Genomic DNA, 13,526 nt, shown 5'->3' with positions numbered 1-13,526 from the left:
TAATATACCAGTAACAAGTGCGAAACAATGAGCACAAAGACAACAAACAAGAAAAAGCGGGAAATGCAAGTAAAAAAATCTACAATCACTGTATAAGATGCACCCAGTTTTTAGATCCCAAATTTTTCGAAAAAGGGTGCGTCTTATACATGGGGAAATACGGTAATTATAGGTGAAGTAAAAACATGTTCAATGGAAATAAGTGTGAGGAGCTTCTGTCCTTTTTAATGAACTCAGGAATGGAAGTATCTACAAATCTAAGATGAAACAATACTGAGCCTAAGGGAAGAGAAGGTTGAGTTTGAAGTGATCAATAAATGGAAATGGTAGAAGTCATTGTTCAAGTTCCCATTTATTAGGATGAGTGATGTGAATGAAATATAATTGGGCAGAATCATTTGTAATTTGCTCACTTGTTTGCAGTTGTTTCTGTGTAACAAGTAATGAATGAGTAAGTGAAGACAGGGAGAGATCTGTGCGTAAGGGGATGAAGGCAAGACAGAAACAGTAATATCCACCTCTCCAGTGAGCTGAGCGAGTGCTGTACCCCTGGATTCCGAAGGGAAAATACAAGAGACATCGGTCACCAGGTGGTGTAAAAGAAATTTGAAATGATTCAAGGTTTTTCTGAAGCTTTTCCAGCAACCTTTTGCAGGTGTTTTTAGTAGAGAAAATGCGCCCATCTGTGAATGTTTACAGACTATCAACAGATCCATAGATTTGAAACAGCTCGGCATTCAGCAGGCCCCTATTGTGCGTATAAGCATATGTCATTAATTTTATTTACAGCAGCTTATTACCGTGTGTACTCATTCAGGAATGAAACGAGGAGGTGGACAGGCAGGCAGCTGCCTGTGATTTAGCATTTGAGGATTTTGGACCAAGCGGCGAAGCTAAGGCATACCTCTTTGGGGAGGGCTCTGCGGACGTGAGGTCCGCCTGAGGCGCCGATGTTGCTGATCACCTGTGTGCGGCTCCCCTTCACGAGAAGCATCGGGGTGCACCATGCGGCCTGTGGCCAGCTCTTTACTGAAACACCACGGAGCTGCCCCTCAAGGCCCAAGACGGATCTAGTTCACACAGATGTGAAGAGAAAGGGTAGCAAGGAGTTAGCCATTAGAAGGTGTTTCATTTGCATGGTCCTCGCCTCTGTCTCCACGTTAAACCATGAAGAGGGTTTTGACACCTGCCAGCACTAACCCATCTGTTAAATGTCTGGAGTGGGGGCGTGGCATCAGTCTGTTTTATTCATTGATTGATTTTCTTATCTCAGATAATTTCGTGTGCAGAGTTGAGAAGTCCAGTTCTATATAGAAAATGTACAAGCTAGTTGGAGAGGAATGTAAAGTGTATTACATACCAAACATAGGAATTGTAAGAAAAGTTAATGAGGAAAATCACAGTTGGGTATAAAACTTAGGAAGGAACAAAATTAGTGTAGGAAGGTACAGAATGTGTTACACTTCAATTAAAATGTAGGTTACAACAAGAAGAGAATCCTTCAGTAAGGAGTGTGAAATAGACGTGTTTGAGTTCCCATAGCAGGCCGATGACAATGGGAGAAAGTGAGAGAGAGTTATTTAGAAGACAGAAAGGATGGAGAAAAATACCGGTGTGGTGTTTATTAGTTATATTGCAGGTCTAGTTGATAATGGGCAGGAAAATCAAAGGTTCAGCGGTGTTGACAGCTCTCTACAGCTCCACTCAAAATACCTCTCCTGTCTCGCAGCCAACACCTCCCCGCCCGCCCCCCCCATCTATTCTGGGATCTGTCTGGTGGTGTAACCTTCTCGTCCTCTCATGGTGGCATGCTTCTCCTCTTCTACTTAACTCTCCGTGTTGGCATAGTATAGAGACCCCCGAAATCAGTGAAGGGATTCTCAGACTTGCGGTATCTCTGCTGTTGTCTGGAAACCTTAACTGGGCTTCATAACCATTACAGACTCATTACTTGGAGTGTGGTCCAGGGCCCGGAAGCACTGGCATCATTCAGGAACTTGTTAGAATGGCAATATTGTGAGTCTTACCCTTGATCTGAATCGTTAAATCAATTCATAGAAGAAATCAAAACTATATCCATCACGCTTCCCTTTGCTTTCGTGAAAGAGGCATTCAACTCCAGGGTAAACTGTCACAAGCTCTTGATTAGACTTTGTTACAATGAGTTGTTAGTAAGTCCCCTAGTCCAAAGTCTAGGGGAAGAGCTGCTCTCAGTGTCTCACTGAACATGAAGACGTCCGATCACAGCTACAGGGGGAGGGCTTAGAGTCCCAGTAAGCGCTTTTGTTCTGCAGGGGCGTACGGACAAGAAAACCCTCGGGCCCTCTGCAAAACCCTTATTTGAAGTAGGAGCTTGCATTAGATTAACTCAGACAAAACGGGCTTAATAAAGCTTAGCTCATCTGATTTATTCTTAGAAAGATAAAACTATGTCATTCAATTATTGCTTTGGCCAACTCTCAGTAAATAGTACAGCATTGTCGCTGACTTACTATGTATTTAACTAAAACATGCTGACTGTCTAAAATGTATTAAATATAAACTTCAGTTTATCATTCGCTAATACACTGCAGGATGTGTTTGCAATGATATGAAAAATATGGCATATAATATTATATGTTCTGTCGTATGTTGGACCATTAGTATTTATTCACATAAACATGTGCATCCACAAAACATACACGAAAGGCTACATAATTTCATTCAGAAGAAACAAAAAGAAAAAAACAATCTTTTATTTCTTATGAAAGCCAATAGAGAATAAATACAGACTAAAATTCATACAATAATTTCCCAATAACTAAAACTGTAGGTAGCACAGTACTGTAGCTCTGATAGACATTACGGTATTTTCTTTAAGTTGGAACTCATTTATAGACTATTAGAGTTAAGAAAATATTATTTCACTCTATAAAACTTCTGTAAAAGGGACCAAAAAAATAACGTATGCATAACACAATTCTCCAGAGTCTTATTTAGTCTCTTTCTTACATAAATTAATTCTAAAAAATTGTAGCTGTCATTACCAATTTTTCTCCATCATTGTGCTTCTCATCAATTTGCCTTAGCCAACAAAATCCCCTCAAGGGAAATATACTGGAATATATACTTTATGCAATTAGGAAGACCATGGAGTGTTTTAAAACTTTAAAAATATAACAGGGCTAAAAAAGCCTTTTTATTAAAATAGTTGGTAATATGCTTAACTCAATAAATTTTGATTTTAAATAATACTTTAAGATTGAGCAATAATTATTATAAAAGAATTAATGGTTTCCTAATATTTAGAATAGAAAGCTCTTTATAGTAAAGTATTGCAATTTTTTTTAATCTTTAGCACCTTTATCCTAATATGCAGAAATCAGTGTGAAAGTAAAATGAAAAGACAGACTTGTTATTCGGTATATTAATAATTGATTGTATTTCATGACCAGCAATAAGGAAGCCATATTAGGAAGAAATGGCGATGGAGATTATCATTTCCATGAGCTAAGCATGCCTGATTTACATTCTCTCAACTTCATTTTACATTGATAATAAATACCAAAAAAATAATAAGATATACCTTTGACTGCATAAACTCGGTCTTAAAAATAACCACATACCAATGCTTTCTGTCACTAAATCATTGATGTATCTGGATTGAGAAGCTTATCTCTGAACTGATACTCACTTTCACCTTATTAAAAAGCCCTTACCCCTCCTCAAAAAAAAAAGAAAAGAAAAGGGACAGTTTCAAAGGATGTAGTTGAAAGCTTCATCTCATCAGTTTTTTCAGACCATCCAATTATGCCTCTGAATGTAAAATGGCAAGAATCATTAGACAGCCATCAGATGTATATTTCTATATGCCCATCCAAAAAACAAAACAAAACAAACAAAATCCCACAGCTCTCAAAAAATAACAGAGCTGGAGAAAGAGAGGATTAAGAAACATCCCCAGATATGCTCAGTTGCCTTTTACAAAGCTTTCAAACACTTTTGGAGAAAGAATGACCACAGCACTACACGCTGAAAGATACGTGGCTCTTTACGCACTAGAATAACCCAAACGAAACTTTTCCTGAGATCATTTTCATCAAGGAGAGTGCAGAGCATCAGAGTCATGGGTGACCTAGGGTCACTTCGGGAGACTCGGACACATGGAACTGCCCAGTGTGGAAGACGGCGGGGAGAGCCTGGCCTGTAGTTCTGAACGTGGAGAATGGGCCCCAGAGGCCGGAGCTTGGCAGGTGGGAGCATGTGGAAGAGAAACGGGAGTGAGAGCGGGGTGGCAAGGGCTCATTAGCCATCAGGAGCGTTTGGCAACGTCCATTAGTCAAAGGCGGATAGGAAAGTGGGAATGCAGGGGAGAGGGTAGTTTCCCGAGAAACGTGTGCAAAAAGCATGACACAGACTACAAGAAGCAGACAGGAAAAGATGAAAACTACTTAAAAAATAGTGTAGTTTTTAAATAGAGCAAAGAAAATTTAGAGCATTTACAATTGTGTCACTTACAAAAGTAACGTCAACTTTAGGCCTGGCAGGGGATCAGGTTCTGCCCCTCTCGTGCAGTATGGGACTTAACACGAGTTCGCAGGCTCTGCTTTACTCCTCATGACTCAGCAGGGATCAATCAAGGCTAGTTTAAGGAGTGGTATTGCTGGAGTGTTAGAAAATAGGGTGAAAAGGCTAAGTAACTACTAACACGTAGCTTGCAAAGGTACAACTTTAAATTGACACTTTAAAAGAAAAGAAAAAAACAAAAAACAAAAAAAGGGCTTATGTTAGCCTTCATTTTTTTTGTCGAACTAAATTCACTAACTTCCAGTATCTTGAGCAAACAATATAACAGTACAAAGAAAGTGAACTTAAAAATAAAAGTAGTTCAATTGATTTCCACACATATATGGCTTCCTCAATACAATATTAAAATATGTACGTGTGTAGTTTCCATAGCGTTTTATTTTTAATTCATGTGGCCTTAGAAATTATTTATAAATTGCACAGAAGACATATTTGTTACATTTATTATTCGTCTATATCCAATTTACCTGTAATTTTCTTTTAAATTATTTTAATATTTTCTTTTTGTCCATATAATTACAGTGTATACTGTCATGAAAAGATTGCTTAACTATAAAACACTTTCTTTTTTAATATTTGGAAAATACTCATATTGCGTTGTCAGGAAAAGTCATGATGTATTTTTTCTGTTTTTCGTTTTGCAAGAATGTGTCATGACTTTTCCGACAACCCAATATATAAGGATATATATCAAATTTATTTTTGTGATTTTATTTATCCATCCATCTGTTCATCCATTTATTTTAAAGGTATTTAAAGATTGAGTAAAAACCTCTTCAGAATTTTCATTCTACTTAAATATTATATATATCAGCTAATGAATATTTTAGCCTTTCACATATTAAACAAAACTTTACCATGGATTTGATTTTATAAACATTTGCACAGACTTTTAGTATAAAATGAATGTAACCATTTGTTACAATGCTGATTGGATCCCCAGGAAATCCGTAATTTATCAGAGTGCATATTATTTTTAAAATACTATAAAATTTCTATTATTTTTCAATCATTTTATTGTAGTGGAATTATTCTTCAGCTAATGTTTATTTTATCACTTTTTTCTGGTTTTCAGAGTTCATCATAATTTTAGATTTGAAAAATATTACACAATATTTTAGCAAAGTGATGCAAACTTTGACTATCTTCCTAACTTGTAAAACATTATACCTATATCCAAATAGCAATACAATTTTCCACAATTCCTAATTCAGAAACAATTTAATATTAATGGCTTCCTAGAATGTTCTGAAAAGAAGCCATTCCTTGGCATTAGATTTAACCTAAGAATTTTTTGTTTTAATGACAGTTTGTTTTTGTATATAAATATAAATATAAAAACAAATTGACCTAGCTTCTTACTAGTCTTAAATTTTTCAGTGTATTTTAATTGTTTAGACCTCACATATTTATCATGGTATTTAGTATCTATTTCACATGTACACCTAAAACATGTATCTTTAAATATTTATTTTTCTGTAACCTGTATGATTTTAAGTGAAAGTTACCACAAACCATTTATTTCTGTTACTCTTTGTAAAAGGACTCGACAGAATACTGTATAGTCTGTTTCCCTATCTTACTATTTTCTCATCACTTTGACTTAAGTTATACAAACACTTTTCTTTCTTTTGCTTTCATATTATGTTACCTTTTAAAAATACCCATATCTTTCAGTAAGTGTTCTTCAGCTTTTTGTATGAAAGCAGATTTTTAAAAATAAAGAAGTATAGGACCACTTCCCAAGAACTCTTAGGCGTGGAATAAGCCCACGGGCAGCAGAGTGGTGATGCCGCCTCGACCACGACAATAGTAAGGCGTCGGCAGCAGCCTGCTGCTCACTGCAGAGACTGGTGAAGTCGCGTGTATGTACGCTCTTGACAGGATAGTATGTAATAACCACAAGGAAGGAACGTTTCTTCATATAAAAATAAAACCAGGTACTAAAAATATAATTCTGGATGAAAAATAAACAGGATATTCATCTATAGGAAATTATCATTTATAAAAGTTTTAAGTACACAGATCAATTTTGTTTGTACTCGTGTGTGTGTGTGTGTGGGGGGGCTGAATATTGACAAATTCTTGAAAAGGTTGCGTCATTTTCTACCACACTTTGTATTTGCGATGATTGCCGACGCACATGTCGTTGTGAGACACAGCACCGCATCCCTCCCGGGTTTCCCCGGCGGTGACATCTTGTAAACTGTGGTGCAGCTCACACCTGGACACCAATTCAGTCAGGACACAGAGTCCCTCCTGCCGCACTTGAAAAGCCACACTCCCTTCCCGCCTCCCTCCACCCCTCCATCGCCCCCGACAACCCCCAGCCTGTTCTCCACTGCGATGCTCTGGTCCTTTAAGGAATGTGGTAGAAATGGGACCATACTGATTGACTCTTTCACTTGACATAACCCTCTGGAGATTCACCTGAGTTATTTTGTGTGTCAATATGATTGGTTTTCACTGCTGCGTGATATTGCACAGGGTGGACGGATCACACTCTGCTTAACCATTCACTCACGGAGGACCTGGGGTTGTTGCCAATGTGGGGCTATTGTGAGCTTGAACTGCCAGGAACATTTATGTGCTTTTTGTGTAAATGTAAATCTTTATTTCTCTGGGATAGAGTAATGCATAGGAGTGCTGAGAACAAAACACAACAAAGCATTCTCTCCATTCTCCTCTTCACCCCCTCCTGTAAGTTTCTGGATCTACACCCAACAAATGTCTCTTTCTTACTGTGCTCTGTCCTTCTTATGCGTCATTTTTAAAGCATAAAATTCTCTTTCTCATTTGCAGGGAGCACAATTATGTCCTTAGGCTTCAAAATGAAAACAGTTGTATGGCAATGCACATAATTATGCTCTATCGGTGACTCTCTTGTTTATTAACTAACTCTTTCCTCTGTCACAAATGGAAATCCCTTAGTGGGAAAGTATTTTTTCCTCCATAACTTAATTCCAGTTGGCAATAACATTCCAATTTTTACACCAATTTTTTCTGCTACTCTTGAGCCATTGTAAGCATATTTTAGCTATATTACATCTGGCAAAATATTTTTTCTTCATTTGAGAAAAATAAAATGAGATATCTTTCAGTCTTGCCACATAAATTCAGTTTTTGTAAAATATCCATAAATAATCCTAACTTTATTCCAATGTTCTTTTAACCATGATTTAAATCATAGCATCCTGTGGTCATGCCTACTGTATATTATTTAAGGGCCAGATTTTGTTAAGGATCTCAGATTTGGGTTGTTTAAATTTAGAATCTTTCTTAAATCTTATTTACAGAGACCCATTTCAATGTTAAGGTTTGATTTTGAAATCATATTTGAGAAAAAACAACCAAAAATAGACAAATGTTTTAAAATAAATTAGGAATACATACTAAGTATAGTGTAGTATAATGATTCCAGGTTTTAAAAATGAATATTAAAGAGCAAGTAGAGAAATGTAGGTAAAATGAGATGTAACCTACTTCATGAAGAATATTCAATGTGATTTTAATAAGGTTAAGAAATTTCCTCAGATTAGTTATGTGGTATTGAGGATGCATTTCACTTAATGGATATTATTAGCAATAACGTATATTACTTCATAATGTATTGGGCTGTCGGAAAAGTCATGATGCATTTCTTGCAATGAAAAACATAGAAAAATACAAAATGACTTTTCCGACAACCCAGTATATCATATATCTATATGCATACACACATGTCCATGAATATGTATATAAACATCGTAATATATCTTAGTTATCATGAGATCATCAGTGCTATTGATAATCTATAATGATTTGTGGAAGTAATTATAGATCAGTAAACAGCAACATTTCCCTTAAGAAGCCATACCAATTTTTTGTTTTTATTTGTTTCAGTTCTTCAGTCTATCTTAAATACTAAGGTTGGGCTAAAGGTCTAGCAGATTGTTTCACTTGAGAATATGGAAGTAGTATATATTAAGCTGCTTATTTAAGCCTATAAGTAATGTTTTCCATTACCTTACCAAAATAGACTATTTGTGCAATAAATAGAATTATCAGGAATATAGACACATTAAAAAATGCACAATTTATTGGTCAACATTGTTCAAGGATGATATTATAGAACCAAATTTCACAATAGCTCTTACAGATATCTCAAATATAAGATGTTAGTGGGATAAGAAACTGAATAAGCAATAAAAAGCTTATCCCCTGGAGTCAGTCAGTCAATTTGTACTTTGGTCTTGTCATTTTCTTATAACTCACAAGCTTTTTTATTGCTTTTAATGCCCAAAACAACTGTATTGTCACTACATGTTGACATGCACAGGTGAAGACATACGGACCTTACCTGAATAAGCAAGATTCTCTTTAAGTGACACATGTAAGCAAACCGTACTGGCTTTAGTGCTCCAGGGTTTCGCAAGAGCCAACAATGAAGCTTTCCTAGACTCTGTTCCTGTGGCAGTGCCAGTTCCAGATCCATAAGCAGGCATCTGTGTCCAGAAGAAGGCCTATTGATTTCGTGTTAGCTAACAAGAAAACCAAAGCCGATGTACACATTGCTACAGTCAATTGTACAAAAAAAGATACCACTTCAAGATGTTTTATGTTGGTGTTTGTTGTGGTGGTTTATTTTGTTTGTTTTTCCCTAGCCCATATAGAACTTTGTAGATTCAAATTACATATATATATATATATATATATATATATATATATATGTGTGTGTGTGTGTGTGTGTGTGTGTATGTATATGACGATTTCCACTGCCCAAGATAATTTTCCAAGTATTTAGAGCAATGATAGTCATATTGCAATCTTTGAAAATCTGATTGAAGCTATATAATCTCTCCTCAAAAAGTCATGCAAACTCAATATTTTTATGTATTTCAACAAGTATTGTTTAAGCTGTACACTGTTTTTGGTTTTTGTTGTTTTTTTAAGTGACCAAAAGAATGGCTTCACTAAGGTAGAGGCTTATTCGTCTCTCACACAGTCGTCTAGTCGGACAGGAGTGGATGGCAGTGCTAGAGACCCCGTCCCTGTGTTTCGTCACTGTAACTCAGGTTGTCATTTGCGTGTCTGTGGTCCAAATAGGATCTCTGCTGTGTATTTCAAATAGGAAGAAGAGAGGGAGAACATGTGGGCACGGCAACTTCTTGGTTGAATCTTGAAGGCGTAGATGCGTGCATCATTTCCCCTCAAACACAGGTGATCTGTACCCAGAGGCACAGTCATCCCTCCTAGAAGGGCAGCAGAGAAATGGAATCCGTAGCTGAGCAGCCATTTCCACAGCCCGGGTCCCAAGGAGTGTAAGTCATTAACGGCAACCTGCCAGAGCCAGGCTCGTTGACTCTGGTTTTATGGACAGTTTTCAAGGACAGAAACGCCGTCATAGTCGCTGTAAATATATTCAGACATGTGTGAGAAGGTGAGCCTGGTTCTTAAAGGAGCCTCCCATTCTCTCGATTTTAAGAAAATGGCCTCTCGTCCGTTATGCCCTTGTCACCCGGTTGTTAATGACAAAACACTGGAAATATTTCTTTGATTTTTCTCACACCATCATCACATCCAGTTCTCCTATTCTCATTAGTTCTTCTACCAAATATACTCCTAATTCAGTCACTTCCACCAGCCCAGTCAAAGTCATTAAACGAAAGGATCATTTCCCATGACGTGGTTATTTTAAGAGTCTATTAATTGGTCCCCAGTGTTCTTTTGGTTCTTTTCTCATCCCATCCAATGATAAAGCCAAATTTATCTTCTAATATAAAAAATAGGATTACATGACTTCCAAACTTAAATTTTCAGTGGTTTTTTACTTCTTTAGATCATTTAAATTTATTAACGTGACATGCGAGATCACACATGCATGGCCATATCTGTCTAATGTAATGTCCAAACTCCGGTGTCCTCCTCCGTCCCCAGGCTGTGCAGTCTCTCTGTTCTTCAGACACGTCAACCTGCTTCCCAACTGAGAGCTGCTGCAAATACTTCTTCTGTCTTAGCAGCTCTGCTTTCACTGCCCACCCTTTCAAAATGTTCGTGTTGCAAATTACTTTAAAAATATTTTTATAGGAAATTAGTTGAGATATTCAAGTTTTTCAAAAGGACATTATGGGTTTCTCTGGTTAAGCTAATTTATTTGCATTTGTCATTTATCTAGTTCTTTAACTTGCACATAAATGTCTACATTGCCTAGCTAATGGAAAAAAAAAAAAAAGAAAGGAAGCATCTACTAATTTTTATTACCTAGACTGTAATGGTTTAAGCCCTTGCTGGTTTGATTGATGAACCCGTGCTGCTTCTCTGCTACCAAACGTGTCCCAGATTGTTTTTGAGGATATATAAAAGAGGGACATCTGCCATGTTAAGCATTAAGAGTAACATCAATGTAAAGTTTTCTTTCTGCGAAGAACTGGCTTATTCAGTTGTCTTACTCTTCCTATCCTGGCTCCTCCATCTAATGCCTTTAATTTGCCCATAAAGATGCTGAAGTTTGGGGAGTGTTTACCCTACTTCTCTCGCCCAGCATGAGGTGGTTGTTACCCATCCAAGTGTATGGTTTCCTGTTCTTCCCCAAAACTGTCCGCTTGCCCCCAGAGCAACAGTGGATTCCCTAAGGAGGTTAGTGAACACACCTTGCCAAGCTGGGCCTCTTGGGCCCAGATCTACATTGCTTTAAATGTAAAAAAATATTGCATCCTAACATTTGCCCTCTTATACTACAATCAGATATTCAATTTAGAAAGCTTTAATGCCACACAACAGAAATATAGCCAAATTAGCTTAAAAACATAATTTAGAAATTTGGAGTACAAGGTTTGCTTGAGGAATTCTAAACATAGGAAGTGCATATTTTGATAAATAGAAAAACTGGTTAATTTATTTTCCCAGTTACTCGCAATTACCAAACATACATACACACACACACACACACACACACACACACACATATCATACACATATGTATGCTTCAATATAATTTATAGACAACCTAATATAATAATCATAATTTCTCATTTTTGAGTCTAAATAAAGGAGGATATTAAAATTCCAAATCTGTATGACCCTAAAATAATATTGAACATACATAAAGCAAAATTTGATAAGGCTAAGAGAAACAAATACAGTAACATACTCAGAAAACATAACCATTCTCTCAATAGAAAATGAAAAAAGCTAAAAATATAAAAACTAATCAAACCAAAATAAATAATGATTGGAAATAATACAGAAAATTAAATCAATGAAATATGGAAGAAAAGAGATTATCCTTAGAGACTCCCACATAAGGAACCAACTTATTTATGACATAATCAATACTGCTGTGCAGTGAGAAAATGAGTCTTCAATAATTAGTGTTGGGTCAATTGGGTCCTTTGAGGGGAATATTAGACCTAAATTACAACATTCATAAATACCAATTTTAGTTGGATTGTAAATATAACTGTGACAGATAAAGCAGTAAACATTCTGAAGCAAATATACAAGGCTATCTTTATGAAAGATGGAAAGCAAAGATTGTTCACATAGGGCATGAACATTAATCATAAAAGGAAAATTGTAACATTCACTGTATTGATTGGATCTTCTGGTCATCAATTATTCCATTGATACAGTGAAAAAACTCACAATGAGAGAAGACATTTGCAATACCGGTATCTGACATAGGATGTATTTTTCATAATATACAAAGAACCCCTAAACATGAATAAGATAAAGCTATACTGTTAAGTAGGAAAAAAAGGCCTAAAAACTTACCAGGTGCTTCATACAAGAGAGGCTATCTAAATCGCTAGAGGATACAAGAAAAGCTATTTCAGTTCATTAGTCATTAAGGAGATGCAAATTAAAACCACATAAGGTACAGCTACACACCTGTCAAAATAACTAATACTACTCCTAATTATACCAAGCGTTTCTGAGACGTGGGCCAACTTCCACATCTCAGATGCTGCTAGGTGGAGAGTAAGCAGACCTTATTAAGCACTAATACTCTATGACCCAGCACTTCTCTCCCTAGTTATATATTCAGTTATCACACATCTACCCACTAAAATCAATTAATAGAATGTACATAGCAATATTCAGAATTGAGAAAGACAATGAGAATGAACACAATAGAACTTCACAGTTAATACGAAATGCAAAGCTTCAATTCAATAAATATTAAAAGAAGTTTATTTAATTTATTACATAAAGGGGAATCTGGGAGAGCAGGAAGAAAAACTGGTGGACAAAAAGGAATAGGAATTGACACACAGAATACACATCGATATAAAATAAGCAAACAAGTGCTTCACGGTGTGTGGACGCACGATGCAGTGGCACATACATGTTTATGTAATGTCCTCGTGACAATAAACATAGTCTGACATCCGGCATCATATTATATTTACGGTCAGGTAAGTGAGCATCACGGGCAAACATTAATCATACCTATTTGTGTGACTTGTAAAGTTCTTTGAAAACCTTGGGATGTGTACATATTTAGCCACTTTAAAATGTTTAAAAGTCAACATACTTCTCAAAAATTATGCGTTAATCATAATTGTTTTGAAGTTACCCCCACCCCCGAAAGCTCATGAAGCTTCAGCAACTTTTATTTCAAAGCAAAACTTGCAGAATCAACAATTTCCTAAATGTCTTTTTCTGACCCAGATTGTTCTCCGCGCAGATCATGTTAACTGTAAGGCAGCGGCCATTGACTATATGGAGAGGTTTGGGTGTGCAGTGTGAGAGGAGGAGCCAGACGTAATGAAATTGCTCTAGATACTCATGAGGTAGGAACTTGAAACTGGGGGACAGGGATCAAAAAGTGGTGACTGGATGTCAGGGGAGATGGAGGCAATTGAAATTGTCACAGTACAAGTTCCATTTAAAAAGATTTTTAAAAAGTGAATCTTTCGGCTCTGACATGAACAAATTCCTCCTCAAATAAAGCTGTCTATAAAATATATAGCGATAGG

This window comes from Hipposideros armiger, unplaced genomic scaffold (assembly GCF_001890085.2).
Source record: "Hipposideros armiger isolate ML-2016 unplaced genomic scaffold, ASM189008v1 scaffold_262, whole genome shotgun sequence".
NCBI lineage: Eukaryota > Metazoa > Chordata > Mammalia > Chiroptera > Hipposideridae > Hipposideros > Hipposideros armiger.
The sequence above is the reverse complement of the archived record's forward strand: the minus strand, read 5'-3'. Positions refer to the sequence as shown.